The sequence below is a fragment of the Bufo bufo genome, chromosome 4, assembly GCF_905171765.1.
Source record: "Bufo bufo chromosome 4, aBufBuf1.1, whole genome shotgun sequence".
Classification (NCBI taxonomy): Eukaryota; Metazoa; Chordata; class Amphibia; order Anura; family Bufonidae; genus Bufo; species Bufo bufo.
Genome location: NC_053392.1, coordinates 56,181,850 through 56,204,730, shown reverse-complemented (window position 1 = coordinate 56,204,730; position 22,881 = coordinate 56,181,850). Strand labels below are relative to the sequence as shown.

The 22,881-nt window shown below is 40.6% G+C and overlaps 1 pseudogene; it reads right to left on the bottom strand.

Annotated features, from left to right (window-relative positions):
* LOC120997263 overlaps positions 1-22,881 on the bottom strand; it is a 51,127-nt pseudogene that overhangs the window by 7,157 nt on the left and 21,089 nt on the right.

Here is a 22,881-nt window from a genome sequence, read left to right as displayed (position 1 = left end):
GGCCAGGCAAAACTACTCTGGGAAAAAGATTTGTAAATTATAGTAGATTTCCTTCCAAAACGACTTGACTTATTGGATAGCATTTTGTGGCATGAAAGTCTTAGAATTCTTTTCCTTTTGGAAGGAAAGCTAATATCTCACAATACTTCTCGTGCCTACTAAGCACTGTCAATAAGGAGAAATAGTGACTCTGGATCCCGACCAAGGCCTTTATATACAAGTTCTCTTTGATGAGGGGCAACCACTCTGAAAGTAATCTGCAGGTGTGACTCAAGCTTAGCTATTATCCAAGTTATGCTTTACGGCCTGTTTAAAAGATTGAGCATTGCCTTATGGGATAGCATCAGAGACTTAGATTTCTTTTCCTTTTGGAAGGAAAGCTAATTTGCATGTCCCTTTCACAGAGGAGTATTGACTTGCCTATAACACTCATGCCTACTAGGCCCACTAGTCCTCTCTCACAATTAGAGTGGAATAAAAATAATTTTAAAGAAATTCTTTGATCTTTAGTGTAGTTTTTTAAGCATGTTAAGCATTTTTTTTTTATTTAATTGATTTTACAGGCCAGGCAACCCATTTAAAGTGTCAGCATGCTGGACCTAGTGGCAGGTAAATGCGTTTGGGTCCCTACCTGGCTTGGCTGTTTGTCCGAGTCTACATCACAGGTACTGGATTTCCTGACTACTCCCCTAACAACCACTATTGTACTGCATTCTCCCCTCTGCTACATAACCATTATCAAACCTTGTTGTGACCATCATAAGTGTACCATGTACAACTTTGCTGAAACTTTGATATAATGTAATATATAATGTTCTTTTCTTTTATTCCTGGTACAAGTTGTCAGACGTCTGTGGCTATGTATCCAAATTCCCATTGCCACTGACGTTAAATCAACCAGTAGCTAACAAGTCATGGGGCCAGATGATTCCCCCAATCTCTACCAAAATCATAGGAAAGAGGTTTGCTATGTGTGAAATTGTGCCACCTTGTTGGGTTCTCTAAGGGTATCACAGGACCTAGATTCTTACAACTAATGAGTTATAAGCCTAAATATTTCTTTGTACTTACTTTGGGCAGGAGATATCCCCGGAAGTTGACATCTTTTGTAGTAGCGTGTGGCAGGTTGGTTGGAACAATGTTTCCAAAACGTTGAATCTCATGAATGACGGCGTCAGTATAGGGCATGGCTTTACGATGACTCGCTTGGGGCACAGCTGACCCAATAACTTTTTCAATCTCATTTTGGACCTTACCTATTCTCAACACAAATACATAAAACTATAAGTTAAAGAAAATGTGTAAAAAGTTAGTTATTAATATTTCTCATATTTAATATAGAGCTCCACTCGGTAATCATGAATTACTGCAAGTCTAATCATCATCACAAGTTACTCCCTAATACTAATTTTACTAATGCAAAATTTGTAAGTGAGGCTACACCCTACCACAGTGTGTCCCACTTTGGTGTTCTTTAATGGGGTTGCACCAATCCCTTGTATGAAGATGCCCTGATTTTTCCTGAAGTCCATATGACTGCAAGGCCATTATCCTTTTCTGGAAACACTCTTGCCTACTGACAACTGTGGGTGTTGGGGAGAACTACAATGAATGTCCAGACAACCACCAGTGAACCCAAAGCCTTCTGAAACCTGTCTGGGTAGTATGAAACTAATGCTACCCGTAGGTATTCATCAGAGCCCAACGCAAAGTATGATATTTTTGGCTTCTAGAGACCCAGGATACATCTGTGAAGCTCATGACAGAATTCTAGTGCTGGCACACTATTATCAGACCTATCAGAAGAACGAGTAAAAGAATAGTCCGCACATAAGGTGAAAAAAAAACAGGAGACAAACATGATGAATGTAGTACACAAGAGTTTAAATCCAGATACTAGCAGAAGATTACAAGCTTCTATTTGAAAAGAGTTTGGTGGCCATGTGTCAAACACTGGTGTTTCATGATAGTATTTTTTTTACAGTCTGTGGATGTAGATCCATTGTACCAACCACCAGGAGTGATAGGCTGCTGACCCACAAGGATCATAGACACCAATGTGAGGCACCAGGGGGTCATGTAATACCCACGGTCAAGATACAGGCTGAGGTCAGGGCAGGCAGCAAGAATCAAAGTCCAGGAATCCAGCAGTGGCCTGTACACAGGAGCAAACAATTTATAGCTCTAGAAGAACCACACTGGACCTGTAGATCAGGCAATGTGTGAAACAAGAAGCTCAACATATATAGGGGAGTTCACTAGTCATCAGCTGGACAGCAGCACATACAGCAAGGAGAGAACCCATATAGTTCTGCAACAGAGTAGAGATAATATGAGCTAAGCAGAGGACACAATCCGCCAACATAAAATCATTCATATTTTCTGCACTGCCAGAGGATGCACTTAATTTATGTGATAAATTAAGTGCATCCTCTGGAAGTCCATGTGCCTAGATTGAAATCTACTCCGGCTAGGATCGATGACCCTGCCCACACCAGGCCCCACCACATGCCTTTTTCAGAAATTGGTGAGGGTGGTGCACTTGCACCTACATTTTTTACTCCAGTTTCTGGTGTACAAGGGCATAGTTTACCAGAAACTGGTGGACACACAGTACTGTGTGATGTAGCATATGTCTACGGTATAGTAGGGGAACATATACACAATCAGCATTCTCACTTTGGATTTCTGGATATTTCATCATCAGAAGAAGACCCCATCTAAGAGTGGTTGAGGTTGTGTCCATGCCAGCGGCAAAGAGGTCCGTCACAAGCACCTCTAGGTTTTCATTAGTGAAGTATAATTTAGAATTCGTTTTTTCCTAGAAAGTTAAAAATATATATATATTACATGCAGAGCAAAAGTTCACAGCATTGGTTTTCTGACAACAATGTCCTTACGATATGTCATAAAACAATGTAGAAACCTTTTATAAGAATTCTACTTCCTCCTTTCTAGGAGGTACTATTTTTCCTCATCAAAAATGACATGATCTGTGATGGAGGCGCCAATGCAGATGTTATCATACAGTAAAAAGTGGAATATAAAACAAAAACAAAACGTGCTTTATCTTTATGTCTGGTATTTGGAAACTTAGAACATGTTTTTTGAAAAGAAACAGAATAAAATTATAGCGGAGGGACAGATGTTTTCTGTGCACTATGATCACTTACTGAAGAGTACCTTAAATTTCCTAGGATCTTATCGGAAATCTGTTACAAGCCACCCTCCTAAAACTAAGGGGAACTACTGGGCCGGCCCCCTCAGCCATCAGGACCCAGGTGCCACTACTACCTTTGCATTTCCTAAAGATTATCTAGGATGTTTAGCAGTAGTCCTATGCAAAAAAACAAACAAACAGACTGCACATTGTAATATCAACATTAGTTGAGATAAATTGCAAAGCCACCTTTACTACATCTGTACCAGCGTTTCAGTACCTCTTGTTGTTTCACCAGGAATGCGTCAATAAGGTTCCTCTGGTCATTAACATCCAGTATTTTCTTCTGTTTGGTGAAGGTTTCACGAACAAACTCATGCTGTGCATTTATATTCCTCATCACTAATGTATGAATTCTTGAACACCAGTGTATCAGTGATGGATAGGCATTATACAGCTGTAATAGAAAAAACATTGATGAATGGCAGTAGAAAAAGTGAAGAAAGCTTAAAGAGGTATTACCTTCTGGGACACTGATGGCATATCGCTAGCATATACCATCAATGTCAAATAGGTGCTGGTCCCACCTCTGGGACTTGCCCAATCTCCAGAACAGGACCCCCAAAGTGAACAGAGAACAGCTGTGCATATGCGTCCACCCTCTGTTCACCTCTATGAGTTCCAAACATAGCCAAGCAATGGCTCTGCATTTTCAGCAGTCCCATATAGGTGAATAGAGAGGTAGCTGCACTTGGGCGGTGAGCTGTCCATTCACTGCTATGGGACTTCATAAAATAGCCAAGCAACTGCTTCCACAGTGATGACCAGTGAGATAGCAAGCTTCTAATGTACGTAATGTGTAATGCGCTCCTTCACTTCAATGGCCCCAGAGGTGGGACCCAATCCTATCTGACACTGATGGCATATTCTAGTGATATGCCATCAATGTCCCAGATGGGCCAGGGGGTATATTCATACTAATAAAATCAGTTTTGCACTCCGTCGCGGAAAGCATCATTTTTCCATCGGAGGGTTTGGGGTAGGGTACCAGCACTACTACCACTACTAAAGGCCTGTACTAGGTCAGCCAACTGTCACCTGAGGTAGGGCACATCCGTGAAAGAAAATAGGCCGTAAAGACATCATTGCGCTGTTTTTCAAATCCTTTTTTACCACCAAAAAAACTTCTGGATTAATATCCCAACCAAGGGCTGGGATAAGGAAAAATGCTGGTAAAATCCTCTTCTAAATATTGTTCCAAATCCTTAACCAAATACTCTTCTAAAATGCTTGTAATAATTCTCTAAACCCACCATCAAATTAGAAATCTACCACCAAAAATGACATGCATTCAGCTCGTAATCTGCTACAGATTTTTCTGCCATGGATTTTTGTTATATTCCCTGTTGTTTGTATCTGGGCCTGAGACAGAGACTTCCATTCATCCATCTGGGGAGGAATGGGTTGTCTCTGGTCCTAACCTTTTACTGGGCCGAATAGGGATATAAAGGCCTAAGTATCCTGCATATGAATATTCCTACCTTTAGGGTCTATTTATATTGATAGGTAGTTAGGGCCCGGATTAGGGTTGTTTAGGAGGTGACCTGTTTCTTCCCTAGTTTCCAGGCCCAGTTACTGTTCCCCTTCTCTCCTGTGTTCAGTGTGGAGTTTTCCTCCCACATTGATCGTGACACAACCTTTTTATGCCAGAAAACCAACATACAGACATAAATAAATTCCCCCGCCGCCAATGTGCAGTATGTAATATACTTATTGAAGAGTCAGTTTTTTGTTATATCGTCCAAACACTATGTTCTTCAGGAGCATTCTGTTGTTACTGTGGGGTCTAAATGTTTTAAGATTTTTGAAAGTTTTTGTTTCATTCTAAATTAGACATTTACAATAGAAAATGGTTGCACCAACAATGGAAAATGCAATTAACAATATAGTGTTAATCCCTCACACTGATGTTAAAATGAGACTTTCGCCAATATATTCTCATATCAAGAACATACCGGAGCCTGCTCACCCCGTCAATGTCTCTCCAAGTGGCACGGGACCTAACGCTAATCTATCTATGCCATATGAGCAATTACGGATAGTGGCTTAGAGTCCGACTCATAGCCAGAAGCTCCCAGTTACCTCCAGCATGAAATCACACATACGGTGGGAGGAGGGAGGAGGCTGTGAGTCCCACCTATCACCAGCTTAAGTAACCACTTTCAAGTGCCACTTTTAGAGACCTTGACTAGGTGTGCAGGCTCCAGTATGTTTTTGATATAAGAATATATTGGAGAAAGTCTCATTTTAACATCAGTGTGAGGGTTTAGCCATATATTGTCAATTGCATTTTCCATTGTAGTGCACCATTTTACTATCTAGTGTAGGATGTCTCTGTGGTACATGTGGTCCGCTGCCGGCATCCTCCACCATATGCAGTTTTGCTGGGGGTTGCCGTTAGCAATGGATCACATGTGCAGGATTTGCTCTCCCAATTATATATATGCTTTACAGCATATGGGGTTTTGAGCACTTCTCTGCCTTTTATGACCACGTTAATTTTTCATTTTGTTTGTTCATTCTAAATTACCAAATTTTGGATTAAACCCTTAAGGACACAGCCAATTTTGAGGACATTGTGCATTTTTTAACATTTTGCATGTTTCTGTTTTCATATCTCAATTAACATTCAAGAAGACTGGTGACAAGTTATATAATTAAATGCATTTTTTTTTAGTTTTCTGGGGGGGGGGGGGGTGCTAAATGCAAAAAAAAGGATTTCTTCAACTTTATTATACTACACTTTATTTAATTTTTTAGATACTTTTATTTCTGTATTACAATGCATTGTTGCCTGTCATTGAGAAACTTACAGGCAACGATTGGCTAAGGCATAGCCTGAAAGGAAGCTTTTCTTAGGCCTTGTTTACATGTCAGTGAATGACAGACATGGGCTGTCTGTGATCTCTATGGACAGCACAAGTACCTAATGATTTGAATGTGTTTATTCACACATCAGTGATTATTTGGTCACTGGAAAAATCACTAATGTGCGGAAAAAAACGCAGAGGCATGCACCATTTTGGTCCATGATACGGACTAAAATGCTAATTGAAATAAATGGGTTCATGAAAAGCACTGACATGATGGCATTTCTGTTTCTGGCAGTGATTTTCACTGACCGTTGGTAGGATATGATCTGGAAGTTAATTTTTAGCCTAGGAGGGCCTGTGGGAATAGAAATTAAACATGGAGGGCAAAAATGGACATATGGACCCAACACAGATCCTTCATCTTATCACAAATGTCATCACGGACACTGATGTGTGTCATACTTAGATGTCAACCTAACATCTGCCTGGCATGGTGGCTAGCCGTCATAGAATCTCAGTACTGGAGGAAAATGCTTCAGTTTTGTCCCCATGTCATTGTCAATGGGACAAAACTGAACTGAAAGGAACGGAGTCACCAGAATGCATTCTGTTCTGTTTCATTGCGTTTCCATGCCGGACAGAAAAATGTCTGCAAGCAGCATTTTTGAGTGTGTCATGGGATGCGGAGCAAGACGGATCCAGCATAAAAAACACAATGTAAGTCAATGGTGCCGGATGCATTTTCTTGGACACAAAAGAAAACGTCATGGCTATTTTAAAGATAATACAACCAGATTTGTTCATAACGGATGCAGCCGGTTGTATTATGATGCAAGCGTTTTTGCTGATCCATGACGAATCCAGCAACACAACACAGATGTGAAAGTAGCCTAAATGAAGTCCATTTTCAATCACTTTTGTATTGCATTCTCTAACATCTAAGTGGTTTATAAGCCAAGATCAAAGTAATTATAGCAGCAGGGGACAGCTGTCAACCAGCTGGTCTCCTGTGGGTAATTACTGTGGGCATACTCTTATACCCCTCACTAATATGCTGTACATTTGCCATTTGGAACATAAGTGCCGTATTCCAGCACAGTAAATGTATGGTGGATGACACAAAGTGGTTAATTAGAAATTCAATAGAATCTAATGTCATCTCTATGTCTATGGATGGCGAGAGGAGAATAAGTAAGTTAAACTAATATAGCCATAAATGTGTCATCTGTGGGGGGGTTGATCCCCGGAAAATCCACTATTCAGCAGAAGATGGGGTCTGTATGTCTGCATTTGTAGCTACAGTACCATATGCATCCACATAGACAAGGATGGCACTGTACTGAGAACTCAAAGCTGGATGCAATTCTTCCAAAAGCACAGTGACCCCTTCTTTCTGTTGACTATTAGAGAGCCTAAGGCCCAAATCAATTTCAAATTGAAGGACTATCTTGAGGACAGTCCATCAATTTCCCAGAAAACCTCTATAAAAATATAATATGGAGTTGGGCAGAGCTCACCATAGCCATTGGACTTCCAACTAATTGATATTTTCATTAATGATCTTTTAAAAGCTTCAGAAGTGCAGGATCTTCATAATCAAATCGTTTACTCAGTAAGATGGAGATTATAATGTTGGCTACAGCTGCGTTTATAATCATGGTGTTATCAAAGGCTCTCCTGGAAATACAATGAGAAGACAAGGTTCAAAATGTATACAGTGAATTCGATTTTTTAAGTGTTTGAATTATCTCCACATGTATCTCAAACGTAATATCATGTGCTAGCTTATGGAGTAAGTGGCCATTATATAGAGCCTCCAAAAAAATCTAGACAGGGTTTGCCACTAACCGAAAGGCCATGACTGCTGATATGTCGATCTACAATAGGGGAAGGAGTGTAGCTAACGGGGGTAATGAGAAAAACCCAGGCCCTGGTGCCAGAGGGGGCCCAGTTGTCCCTCTGCCATGTATGAAGACACCACATTATAAATGGCAATTGCTAGGTGGATGGCCCTTGAGCTTCAAGTTACTGTACATCTCTGACTGTGGTCTCACTTCCACCTAATATACATTGATGACTTACTTTAGCGAAACCATAATCGGATATGCCATCATATCTTTAATGTGATTAGTAAAACCTTAATAGATGGATGGCAGCACAGGCTGATTCGTGTTTCTAAGAGTAGGTTCGCATCTCTGATTAGGCATTCCAGAAGTCCAGTTATGCCAGAAACCCACCAGATCTCATTATAGTGAATGGGGATCCAGTGGTGCCTAGCGGTGTCCAGCGATGCTGGACACTGTAATTCCAGTAGCCTGTTCCTCTGCCATAATAGACTAGTGGAGTGACTAAATGGAGATGAACTGAATGGACACCCCTTTGCAGAAATGTAGGATCATTAGTGAAAAGGTAGTTTTAGTGATTGAACCCCTTAAAGAAAAAATGTTCTGAATGTACATTGGGGTGAAGGATGTGGTTTTATTACCTAGTGTTATAGTTTCACCTTTACTAGAACAGTCCTATATATTGTAAGGATCTGTTGCAGTAGGGGTCCATTCATACTATATTTTGTAGAAAATCAAAAAGCATGGAGGCTGATTAAGGAACTCAACTCTAACTTTAAGTTGTTGTTCCTGGTTAGAAAAAAGGACCTGAACCAGTCTTATATGGATTGCAGCTGAGCTCCATTCAAGTGAAAGTTTTTTTCTAATTTTGGACAATCCTATTATGGACAGCATACAGACCTCATACAGAGGTGGCCCTGGTCAGATTAGATATAAAAACCCCAGTGCTACAAGGCAATAATGCAAACCATTGAATCACTAAAAAGTGTTTTGGTCTTGAGTGTGAATACAACTAGAACAACATCTCTATCAAGTTGACTCACGTTGATAGATCCATAATTAGTAAATATATTAATTGGCAATTACTAATTGGGAATAGTAGACCAAAGAATCATACAATTTTCATGAAATTAGTAATAACAGAAACCAGCCATAACAAGGTCCATGATAAAAACAGAACACAACCCGATTTGAAAGTAACCACGGGGAACATCATTGATAGGTTTCCAAGCAATTAGAAGATTAATGTGGACCTTTAGAATCATCTCTTTTGGCGGGCCCATTGCACTCCAGTCCAACATTAATTATTCCTAATAATTCTTGTAACTGTAATTTTAATTTAAAATGCAATACACATGATAAAGTATGATGAAACCATACACTAACCTCTGTGAGATTTTAACTTCTTTACCAAAAAATCACTTTCTTCAGAAATCTTGCTTTCAATGGCTTCTTTCCCCATTCCAAAATCTCTAAGAGTTAACAGAGCGAATCGTCTCATCACTCTCCAGTTCTCATCGTGAGAAAAAATAACTCCTGAGGACAAAAGGGAAAAATTACAGACATACAAGATGGCCACTAACATTTTCTAGTCAATGATTGTTCATTCAAAACTCTCTACAGATCATATAATTAAAAACTTTCTCAGATAAATAAAATCTGCCATGATTAACTAACTAAAGTCTTCCCAGGATGAAGACATCTGCCACAGAAGCATTGGACCTTTCACATCTGGCCCACGTTCCGACTGGGGCATTTTAGTATGATGGCGCTACAATTTTCTTTCAGTAATCAAAATCGACACAGTCCTGTAGTGTAGGAAGCACCTAGTTTATTATTTTTAGACAGCAATGTGTTAAAACTCCCTTATCTGGTACATTAAGATATAAAGCATATAACCGATTGCACAAACAATGCCAAAAAGCTCCTAAACACGGATGGGGCTTTAAACAGGATTTAAACAATGGACTGGATAAGACAAGTCAAAACATTTACACATGAGGAATGACTCCAGGATGCATGTAACATGGTGACATAGCATGCACGTCAAGCTCCCTGTCCATGTCCAGGTGTTCAGCCCTGAGCAGCGCAATGAGGAGAGAGGTCATTGGCTGCAAACTAGTGATGCCTTTTCGAATGATGGAACAGAAGTCAGTTAGACACCCTGGTCCTGAACCAGGCACCCTGATCATTTTCTGTCCTTCTCCTATGTCTCTCTCCTCCCCTTCTATCTTATCTACAAAATGAACTCAGCGGTTTATCATGTGTTGCTTAAACGCTCTGGGGAGCACCATCTGAAAGTAGTTCTTGAAGCCATGAAGTTATAGGATCCACTGATGGATCAGGTGAACTCATGCTATGCAGTCTAAGGTGTGGTGTTCATTTATTCAAGGTGGTACAGCTATTTAAAGGTTGTGAAGTCAACAATATTGTACACAAAGCGACTGCAGTAAAGTCATGTGCTGAGTCAGTCTGTTAGAAGACTGAAGAGCCTGCCATTAATGGTGTATACCCTAGCTGTGTTTATTTTACTGTTTGAAGATGATTAAGGTCTATGTTTGTCTAATTGTTAGATACAGGTTGCCAGTAGCTTATTGAATATTTCATATAAGCTGTCTCACTGCATTGAACTTCCTTCTATACTTGACTAACTGTTTAAAGAAAATGTGTCACCAAAATTGTATCTGCAAGTTAAAACAAGATATCCGTACATCCAGGGGCGTAGCTAAATGCTCATGGGCCCCCGGTACAAGAGTTCAGCTTGGGCCCCCCTTCCCTCAGTGATTTGTGGCCAGGGGCAGGGAAGCACATAGCGTTTCTGCTGCCTGAGGCAAAATTGAAACGGCACACTACTCCCCCCCCACCTCCTCCCCATAACACATTTTTGACCGTACCCCTTACCTCCAGCCAGAGGTGTAACTTGACCAGCATGCACTTTCTATAATACCAGTGTCTTCTTATGCACCGCAAGGGTCTTTGGGCCCCTCAGGCTCCTGGGCCCAGTAGCGACTGCTACCTCTGCACCCCCTATAGCTACGCCCCTGCGTACATGGACTTTTTTCTAATCAGTTTTTATTTTCTAATTGCAAGTTATGATTATGGGAGAAGCCATCTTGCCTGAGATGTACTTAACAGCATTTAGAAAGCATTAAGGCATTTGCTTTATGGCAGCCCCATGGGCCTTAGACACAATGGTCTGGAGGGGACCCTATTGACTTCTAAGGGAGAGCTTTCTAGGCATTCTCTATGCCCTGTGCAGAAGTCATTGTACAAGGAAAGAATAGATAAGCTTTGACATTCACCTACTGTGAACAGTGGATCCTGTCTTTTCTATACACAGAGGTGATATCATTACAGGCAAGTAAGTGACAGATAAGCAGATAACTACAGTAAAATGATCTGTACAGATCAAGAAGTGTCAGCCTATTATTAGTGTGAAAACTGCAGGATTTTATAATTTTGTTTAAATCAGTGGTTCCCAATCAGTGGCTCGGGAGCCACATTTGGCTCTCTACCCCCTCCTGTGTGGCTTACCATGGAACATTATTGCAGACCTATGCTAGATTTACCATCAAACAGTGACAATTTGGATGGTATAATACTAGAGTTAAAGTTCAGACAAAAATATTTATCAGCAAATTTGTGCACTTCTCTCTTCTATTTTTGAATTGTCTGTGGCTCCTACTAAAGCTGAAAGTAGAATACAGCTCACAAAATACAAATGGTTGAGGAGCTCTATTTTAAATTTAGATATTGACATGGAAAACTACCCTCTATAGCGGAGACAACCGTCTCCTGCTCCTCATCATCCAATTTGCGCTGAGAAGACGAACTCTGGGTGGTCTGGCACCCTGTGTACTTTATTCCCCCATTTCCACCTCTTCCACATGCAAAGCGTCCACCTAAATTGTGAGCAGCGAGTGTTTGAGTAGACACACAAGTGGGATGGTTACGCTGATAATAGCGTTATCGCTGCTCACCATCTGTGTTGATTCCTCAAAGTTGCGTAAAACCTCACAGAGGTCAGACATTAATGCCCACTTAATGCTTGTGAATAGCGGAAGCTGACTGGAAAGGTGACGACCATGTTGCAGATGGTATTCCACTACTGCCCTCTGCTGTTCACAAAGCCTGGCCAACATGTGGAACGTTGAGTTCCAGCACGTGCTCAAGTCGCACAACAGTCAGTGAGCTGGCAATTGCAATACCCAGTCCCCATAGCTCTGTGTGCTTTAATTGGGTAAAAAAAAACGATTTGATACATATGCAAATTAACCTGAAATGAGTCCTGTCCCTGACGCATCTCACGTACAGGAGACTCATCTAAGGGACAGGACTCATCTCAGGTTAATTTGCATATGTATCAAATCAATTTTTTTACACAATAAAAGCACACAGAGCTATGGGGACTGGGTATTGCGGATGTGCTAGTGGCCATCTAGCAACCCATGTCCTCAGCTCTATACACAAAATCCCGACTGGAAGCATTATCTGCTGCAATCCAACCGACCACCTGGTCGCACTGGTGTGACTTGGAGAGTGGTGTCCGGTGCCGCCCTGCAAACTGGGACATGAAGCTAGGTATTGTGGATGAGTGTGTTTCTTGTGCTCTGGCAGCAGGCACAGTTTCACTGCGCCCAGGGCCATGGCCTCTGCATGCACCATCAGCAGCTGTCACGGCTGTATGTGAGCAACAAGAGCATGCACAGAAAATAGAGCTACTGACCGGACCCAAACTAGGGAGGATAAAGGGTGACCCCTGTCAGACCCTCAAAGCTCTCCCTATGCTGCTAAGCCCATGCCCGGATCCAAATGGTGGAACGAGGCATGCCCGCGTACCTAAGACTGATGACCACTGTAACCCCTACAATAGTGGAAGGGGCACGGCCACCGGTGCCCATCTCAGTATATGGAGGGAACCGTGGTCGCCTCGGATCCAGTCAGAAAACACACAGATACACTACAATGTCTGCACACTTAGCTGAAGGAGCTGCAGCCGCAGTGAAGACGGATCCAAAGACAGGCTGGCAATAACCGGAGTACTTGCTGCAGCAGAACACAGGTCCAGTGAAAGGATAGCATACAAGGGAAGATACTCAAGCAAGAGCTACAACTCAAATGAGAAATATAATCCACACACTACAAAAGGAGGAGGGGTGATTTAAAGGCAGGGAAATCAAACGCAGGAGGAACAGCTGGGAGGAAGGAAACAGAAAGTAAAGAGCTCATCACAGGGGCGGAGAAACAGAGCAGTGAGAACTCCTCCAAGCTCTAGTAGTGACATCATCACAGGGGTGGAGAAACAGAGCTGTGAGAACGTCTCAAAGCTCTGGTAGTGAGAGCAGCACGGCCACTTCCCCGTCCCTTACTGCTCGCCTTGAGCATATTGAATGGTATATATGCTGATAAGTATGTCACACGTACAGTAGCGCAGGTTTTGTAAGTGTATGCTCAAATAAAGTACACAGAATGTCACAGGTATTTTTAGGATGCGCACACTAGTGATGAGCGGCAGGGGTCATATTCGAATTCGTGATATTTCGCGAATATTTTGTAGAATATTCGTCGAATATTCGCAAATTCAAATATTCGTTATATTCTACATTCTTTTTTTTTTTTACTCGAAAATCGGCAAGGTAATGATCTCGTAATATGCGAATAATAAGCTATCAATACAGGCGTGAATATAGTGCTACATATTCGTTTTTAGAATATTCGTCATTTTTTTCATCTGAACACATGATTCCTCCCTGGCTCTTGCTTGTGGGCCAATGACTCATGTGGAATCATGTGTTCAGATGAAAAAAATGACGAATATTCTAAAATACGAATATATAGCCCTATATTAAATATAGTGCTATATGTTAGTTTTTTAGAATATTCTTTATTTTTTTTCCATCTGAAGTCATGATTCCTCCCTGCTTAAGTTGCTTGTGGGCCAATGACTCATTGGCCCACAAGCAAGAAGCAGGGAGGAATCATGTATTCAGAAGGAAGAGAATGACGAATATTCAATATAACAAATATATAGCGCTATATTCAAAATATTAGCGAATTCTCGAAGTGGCGATATTCGAGATAAAAATTTTCTTTTCGAATATTCTTGCTCAACACTAGCTCACACGTTAAACGGAAGGTATAGCGCAAGTAATGTCACTGTCCCCACCGGCTAATAAAAAAATTACACTGAATTAATGTCACCGATATTTAAGATGGGCAAACATTATACAGGAGATGTAGCGCAGGTAATATAACTGTCTGCAGCGGACACCGTCTCCAGAAAAAGCACACTGGATGTCACAGATATTTTTAGGCTGCGCACACGGTACACAGGAGATGTAGTGCAGATAATGTCGCTGTCACCAGCAGCGAAAAAAATTACACTGAATGTCACTGATATTTCGGATACGCAAACGTTATACAGGAGATGTAGCACAGGTAATGTAACTGTCTGCAGCGGAGACCGTCTACGCAAAAAGTACACTGGATGTCACAGATATTTTTAGGCTGTGCACACGTTAGACAGGAGATGTAGCGCAAATAATGTCGCTGTCTGCATGTCACGGATGTAGTAGGGGAGAACACCAAAAGACAACAAGAAGGCACTAGGCCTCACCGCTAGGGAAGGAAAATGGTCACCACCTATAAAACCCTGCTCCTGGCCCTAACTCCTATCCGTATGGGCACCTCTCGATGGAAGAGATACCCATTCACAGGAACCTAGAAAATCCTAGTGACCCTTGGATGCCCTAAAGATAATGAAAGGGCAGAGACCACCTGTTCTTTCCCTGGTGAAGGAACTAGCGTCTCACTGAGGCCTTGTAAACAACCGGGGGGGGGGGGGGGGGGGAGATACAAAACACAACAAGCGGAACACTTAACTTCTGAGGATGATGGATGAACAGGACTCCAACAAGAACCACACTCCAGCTCTTCCAAAACCAAATTAAGCTATCCCAAGCAAGGAGTGATGGGTAAAGTCAGACTAAATAGGGCGAGCTAAAGGTCAACACACAGACAAAGTGAAACCAAAAGAGGCTGTCAGATCACTAATGCGTAGATAATCTTTCAGTCCTTCTGAGACCTGTCACAGATGTGACACTGCAGCAGCCAAACAATTGCAAGCTATTTGGCGCAGGTTGTACTAAAAATATATTTTGCTGCCAGATACAACTTTAGTCCTTAAAAGGACTTTTGAGTCTTTAACAAGTTTTAGCAATTTAGCGCAGGTTGCACTAAAAATATATATTGCTGCCACACACAATAGTCTTTAAAAGGAATTTTAAGTCTCTAACATGTATAAAAACTAAAATATTGCTATTTCAATCCCTACACTATCTCTCCTTTCTGCTCTCCAGCTCTCCCTGACTAATACTGAGCCGAACACGTGTCATCGGGTGCTATATAGCACCGGATGACGCGTATCGGCCAGCCAATCACTGTAATGCCAGTAACCAACATGGCTATGACATTACAGTGAATGGAAGTACTTACCTGCACATTTATTGGCCGCGTAGCAGCCAACAAATGTGCGGGGAGGAGACTCGAGCATTGCGCTCAAGCACACGCGGTATTCGGCCATACACCGCAATGGGCCAAGCATCGCGATGCTCAAGCCGAACTAGTGTTCGGCCGAGCATGCTCGCCCAACACTAATGATCATCACTGATACTGTAGGTGGTGGTTGTTTGTTAACCCCAGATTAAACCTATTATCAGCAGTACCTAAAACATGCATTGGGGGTATACTGGTGGTAGATGATTACCACTAAAGGTGGTGGCTGTCTGTTTTTCCTGGACATAGCTGCCCCAATGAATATCCTTTGGTGCTTTACAATTGACCTGCACTGAGCGAGATTAGATGAATGGGAAACCAGTCACCACACGGATGGGCCCATTCAACATATACTGTTATAAGGAGTATCATCATGTTTGGGATTTATGGTATCAACAAAACACTTGTTATATATCCGAATTGAGTAGATTGTCCATATAGAGTAGGGGATGGAGGTTCCTAAATCAGGACCAGAAGTAGAAATTATAATAAGATTTTGATAGAGCATCTGAAATGTGATCACCCTGTGATCAGCTGTCTTTGGGGACCCACAATCAATTGGACAACTTTTAAGAACTGAAATCAACAAGGAAATTAACCAGTCCACCAATCAATGTTAATATTATCCTTACCATGTCCTTTTGATATTTCCTCAAAAATAGGCACTTTTGCTCTTCCCAAAAATATGTCTGCATGATTGACAAGGGCGTCTTTCACTGCCTCGTATCCGCACAGTACAACGGCTTTCTCCACTCCTAATTGAATGGTGTACACCGGTCCGTACTTCTTAGAGAGCTGCAATGTAAAGCAGGTTGATGCTGTCAGTTAGGTGTATATCTTACTAATATTCCTCTTAGTTTCTATGGAGAACATACTTTTTTCTAATATAAGAATAACATTCCTTTGATAACCCAGAAAATCTCATACTCTGACACTTACAGTATTTTTGACATCAATGTGCAAAATATTCTGATCACAAATGCGTATTCACCATGGAGTTAGCCCATGCCACTGCTATAGGAACGTAGTGAGAGGAGTTCTAGCACTGAACAACTCCTGCTTCCTTAAATAAATCCATGGCATCTTCCCACAGCTACCACTGGGAGAGTGCAATGTATAGAGATTTTACAGCTTCTATTAATTTCAGAGCAGTGGAGGTACACACTTGATTAGTAGTGATGAGTGGGAGGTGCCATATTTAGATTTCGCGATATTTCGCGAATATTCGATTGAATATTCATTTTATATTCGTTGAAATCGAATATTCGTCATTATTCCATTTATCGCGAATAATATGCAATTTAATTATTTGCGTATTGCGATTTTCTTTTAACTGTAAGGCAAACTTTCCTATTGGTTGGCTATAGCTATGGCTAATATGTGTATTTTACGAATATTCGCTATATTGCTATAACTTCGTTTTTTAGAATATTACGAATATTCTAAAAAACGAAGTTATAGCAATATAGCGAATATTCTTAAAATACACAAATAGACTGCAATTTAGCTAATATAGTGCTATAGTATTTTTTTTAATAGTGTCAATTTTTCCCAAATCTGAAGTTCAGAAAATAAAAAAAATTGTACTATAAAAAATTACTATAGCACTATATTTGCTAACTTACAGTCTATTTGTGTATTTTTACGAATATTTGCTATATTGCTATAACTTCGTTTTTTAGAATATTACGAATATTACGAATATTCTAAAAAACGAAGTTATAGCAATATAGCGAATATTCTTAAAATACACAAATAGACTGCAATTTAGCTAATATAGTGCTATAGTATTTTTTTTAATAGTGTCAATTTTTCCCAAATCTGAAGTTCAGAAAATAAAAAAAATTGTACTATAAAAAATTACTATAGCACTATATTTGCTAACTTACAGTCTATTTGTGTATTTTTACGAATATTTGCTATATTGCTATAACTTTGTTTTTTAGAATATTACGAATATTACGAATATTCTAAAAAACTAAGTTATAGCAATATATCGAATATATTCGTTATTTTGAATAATCTTTTTTTTTTTTTTTTTTGATGTGTACTGTTATTTCACTTCCGCATACTCCTCCCCGACAAGCGTCCCAGTCACCATGGGAACGGCTGTCGGTTAGAATATACCATTGGATCTGAGTTTTCCCTGCGATCGTGAAAACTCAGATCCGATGGTATATTCTAACCCACAGTCGTTCCCAAGGTGACGGGGACGCTTGTCGGGGAGGAGTATGCCGAACAACTGTACTGGTTGAAAAAAAAAAAAAAAGAATATTCTAAATAACAATTTTTTTTTTTTGTATATTCGCTATATAGAAAGAAGTAGGGTGGAATCAATCTTTATATTCGAATTCCCGATTTTTAGCCAAAAATCGGGAACGTTATGAATGATCGTGTGAGGACGCGATAGTATGACGTAATCGTGTCACATGACCTGGTTTCGGTTTTGCTTTGGTTATGGTTACTAGTGGATTGGCAGTCTTCCAAAAATAAAATCGTACAGATAAAATGGTGCGAAAAACCTTTATTGAGGAGGAAGAAGAAGTTATTCTCACTGTAAGTAATATTGTATTACAGCATTGTATTTTATTACACATTGCATGCATGCCAGAACAATATTTTGCAACATTCGAACAAGGTATAAATATTTGTGTACGCCAATAAGAACTACATTGATACGTTTTTTTTTTTGTTTTTTTTCAGTTTTTTTTCCTCCCTCCCCAATAGTAGATATTACAGATTGGTGCACTAAGTATTCTTGTTACTTCGCAGCACTAGGTCAGTAGCGTGTATGCATGGACAACAGATAAATATCTATCACATGCACATAGCACGTCCGTTTTCCTGCAATGCAATTTATACCACACACAAAGAAATAGAACGGATCATAATGTCTGTCTGGACCGAACTGTATTTAAAACATGGAAAAAGGCACAAGAAGGAAGCCCTACAAAAGAAGTTTTGCGACCTTAAGCGCCTACACCCTGATCTTGTCAACGAATATAGTCGGCGATTACGCCCAGGTACAATGCTTACATGGATTTTGTATCTCTCTCTACAACACTCAGTAATGTATATATTCAGTAATGCTGCTAATCCGTACAGATGTAGTTGGGATAACACACAACCTCTCAAATTTATGAATTCATCACGTAATCTTAAAACAAAAGCCATTTAAAAAAATAGCGTAACGCATTTAATTGCATTAAGTTTACATAACACGTCTCATAAAGCATGTGTGTTAACTCTACTACATCCGTATTTCATCCCTTTTCAAATGATTACTTAATACCCGGTGTGACATGTACAAAATCTTCCGGTGACATCATACATCTCTACCTCGCTGAGATTGTATATATATTGTTATACACACAGCGCGGTACTGATGTATGATGTCACTGGATGATTTCATACGTTTTACACACATAAATATATATATAGGTCTTTTTGTTTATATCTACATAAACTGCAAACATCATTTAGTATTCCGGTCAAAATCCCCGACCATTAAATACTTCCCCCACGTAATTTGCATGGGATCCAAGAATATATATATATACGTATGTATGTATGTATGTATTTATGCATGTTCCTCAAAAACGCAACCATCAAATTCAATGAATCTTGGTATACACATCCCTTGCTACCTGGAATGAAATTTTGCGTGGGTCTCAGCTCTCTAGGACGTACAGTTCCCGAGATTTAAAAAAAAAATGACCTGCATTAGCCAATACAAGCCTGTCAGCCTTTAACTTAAATCCTAACTGCCAACTGACGGGCGCTGTGGAGTTCACAGTTAAAGGGCCGGTCACCGTGAAACTCACTGTTAAAGGGCCGGTCACCGTGAAACTCACTGTTAAAGGGGCGGTCACCGTCAGTCATTGTTTAAAGGGACACTGACAGGCCAAATCAGCATATATAGTTATATATATGACATTACAGGTCTTATACAGTCTATTAAAAGCATCTAAATATCCCCCCTGTCCACCTTATAAATACCGAAATATAAAGTTTTATAACCTGCCTGTCTCATCACCAATCTGCCCAAAGGGCGGCGTTTCATGTCAAAATGCGCCCAGCCAGCCGCTCCCAACTGCCGTTCTGAAGCCCTGCCCAGCTCATCAATATTCACTTCACTGGGCGGCGGCTACAACTCTCCCCAGTCACGATCCTGCGCATGGGCAATTTAATCCTCCTGGCATCGTTCATGTCTAATCTTCTGCGCCTGCGCCCCGCCGTGGTTACATCGCGCCTGTGTACACACCAAGCCTGCGTCTTCGAGGCAGCTGCAGCCTCTGCCTCATGCGCATGCGCCATGCACTGTTCAGAGCAGCGCTTCAGAGCGCTGCTCACTCACATCTCAAAACGATGTAACCACAGCGGGGCGCAGGCGCAGAAGATAAGACATGAACGATGCCAGGAGGATTCAATTGCCCATGCGCAGGATCGTGACTGGGGAGAGTTGTAGCCGCCGCCCAGCGAAGTGAATATTGATGAGCTGGGCGGGGCTTCAGAACGGCAGTTGGGAGCGGCTGGCTGGGCGCATTTTGACATGAAACGCCGCTCCTTGGGCAGATTGGTGACCGGACAAGCAGGTTATAAAACTTTATATTTCGGTATTTATAAGGTGGACAGGGGGGATACTTAGATGCTTTTAATAGACTGTATAAGACCTGTAATGTCATATATATAACTATATATGCTGATTTGGCCTGTCAGTGTCCCTTTAAGGGGCGGTCACTGTGAAAGTCACTGTTAAACGGCCGGCCATTGTTAAAGTCACTGTTATTTAATATAAAATTACTATGAACAAATACCCGAGCAACAATACAACAAGTGTCCTTTATTGTTGGCACACAAACAATCAACAGGCAGCAGTGATCGGTTTACTCCAGCCGACACTTAAAGAAAAAAACTGCTGCGGACATATGCACTAGTGGCTCCTACTGCACCGAGGCCAGGATCCTCGGTGACACATATCTTCCATCTATTATAGTCCCTTGTGCCTTTCTACAATATATATATATATATATATATATATACACACACACACACCCCACCCAGTAAATTAACCTCATAAACCACTAATTAACTGCTATATGAAAGGTAAGATTGGCAACAAAATCAACAGGGAGTGAAGAGGGACAGCAGATATTAAAAATGCGGCTGGGCAGACAGTATAACGATGACAGCCCAAAAAATTAATATACCCAACATAATACCATCAAATAACCCCTGTTACGTCATCCTACCTTTTAACTGAGGCTAGTTTTACCCATCTGTAAAACTGGTTTTGGCATGTTATATAACCCCAAAATGAGGCAAATCCACCGTGTGGATAATCAGAATCCCATGCAGATCCTTCCATATAGGAATTTTTTTTATATTTACCTTTGTTATGATTTATGAGTTGTTTGTCTAAATTCTTAACATTCTGTGATTACAGGGGTTCCCTTTCTTTCTGTGAGACACAGAAAATCAAAGAAGGTGGTCGCAACGGGTGAGGAGGAACAGTTGGAGGAGCAGGCAGAGGAGGTGCAGTCTGGACCCTCCTCTGATGTAGGACCATCGCAGCCAGAGGAGGAGGAGGAGGTCTACACCCCCCAGCAGGAGGGTAAATATGGGCACACAGCTATATAATTAAATATCCATACGATATTTATAAGAAAAATTGCCTAAAATTATTTAAAAAAGCTAAAAGTAGAAAAATAGAAAAAAAAATTCAAAGTATAATAACTCTGTAATCTACATTAAAACCATAAAGTATCCAACTAATTCCCATTAAACATTACATAACTATAACAAACTAATTCTGTGCTCTTATTAAGAAATACAAAATAAGAGTTGTGGTGGCTTGATACCTTTTAATGGCCAAAAAATAATAATTACTATGTCACATGCACACATAAGAGCAAGGAACATTAACTCACACAATATTGAATTGAGGAGAGATATAAAACACATTGTCAATAATTCACACCCACAAGTAGCCGAGGCCAGGACGCATGGAACAGTGGTACCTTGAACCACCATAGAAGCAATGGCCCATATTAGAGGAGAGAACATGAACAAATATTTAATTCATGACCAGGACTCATGTGGATGACAAAAATGAGTATATTCACAGCCATTTAGATTATGAAGTCTCCAACTATCTGTGAGGGATAATATTAGGGCAAACTCTGCCAGCATAGAAGGTTTCTTAATCTGTCTCAATTGAAAGATGATATTAACCTGTCTATCTTCCAGGAGGGACATCACTGAATTAAAATCCCCTCCTCATAATTTGGCGGTGAGAGTATCCAATAAAACTCTGTCACAAACAGAGACTAAGAAAAACTTCTGATCTACATTTGGGACATAGATGTTGTAAGGATGAATGAATCAATTCTACTGGTTTGGAATTCGTCCCGAATAGCCCAAAAAGTTTGGATTCTAACAAACCCAGATTTGTTTGGCAAGAGCGAGACTCATATGCTACTCTGGGTTACTTGGCAATATAGCTTTCCTAAGCCTATCTGATGTGCTAATTTTTATATATTTATCCAGAAATCCAGAGGAACATTGCCTGGCTTACGATACTCCTCATGCATACTCTGCACCCTCCATAAAACAAAATAATACTCCAAACAAGGCCTCTCAGCTAACCAAGCAAAATTTCTTTGCTCAGCTCTGTTAAAAGGTAGTTACCCAGAAAGAAGCTCCGAAACGCTTTGAGACGGATTTGACTACTAATAAATAACTTAAACAGAAGCCCTGATTGGTGTTGGCTGCCTTCATCTTCTAACCATCTAGAGGCTATCCAGGCCAGGGGGGTTTATGGTTCTCTGGTGTCTTGAGTTTATCCGGATAACCACCCCACTTGTGAAGTGAGTTAAATCCTATTTTGCTTACATTATGATTCCTGGATTTTAAAATATCTGATTTTTATATCTATTATAACCCGAATTGTGAGTTCAACCACTCAACTTTTTTTACATAATATACATACGAGGCCACCTTTATTCAAATTAAATTAGGGGCCAGGCTACTCCAAGTATAAGCATTTAAAGGGTTTTTGGCGGTCTTGGGTAGGACTAAGAACAGGTTGTACCCAGTAGGTTAACCCCACGAGCCCACTGCATTCAACCTATCTGTATCTTCCTCTTATATTTCCTGGTATGAGACAGCTTTCCTTTTCTTTTGGAAAGAAGACTAGCTGGCATGTCTCTTTTCTAGAGAAGCATTATGTGGAGATGCAAGCACAACAATAGATTAAAAAAAAATCATTAAAAAGATCTGATTGAACAGTTTGAGGCAAATAGGGATGAGCAAATCGACTTCGGATGAAACATTTGAAGTCGTTTCATATAAAACTTCGTTCCAATACTGTACGGAGCAGATGCTCCGTTAAGTATTAGAATGTATTGGCTCCGATGAGCCGAAGTTATTACTTTGCGAAGTCTCGCAA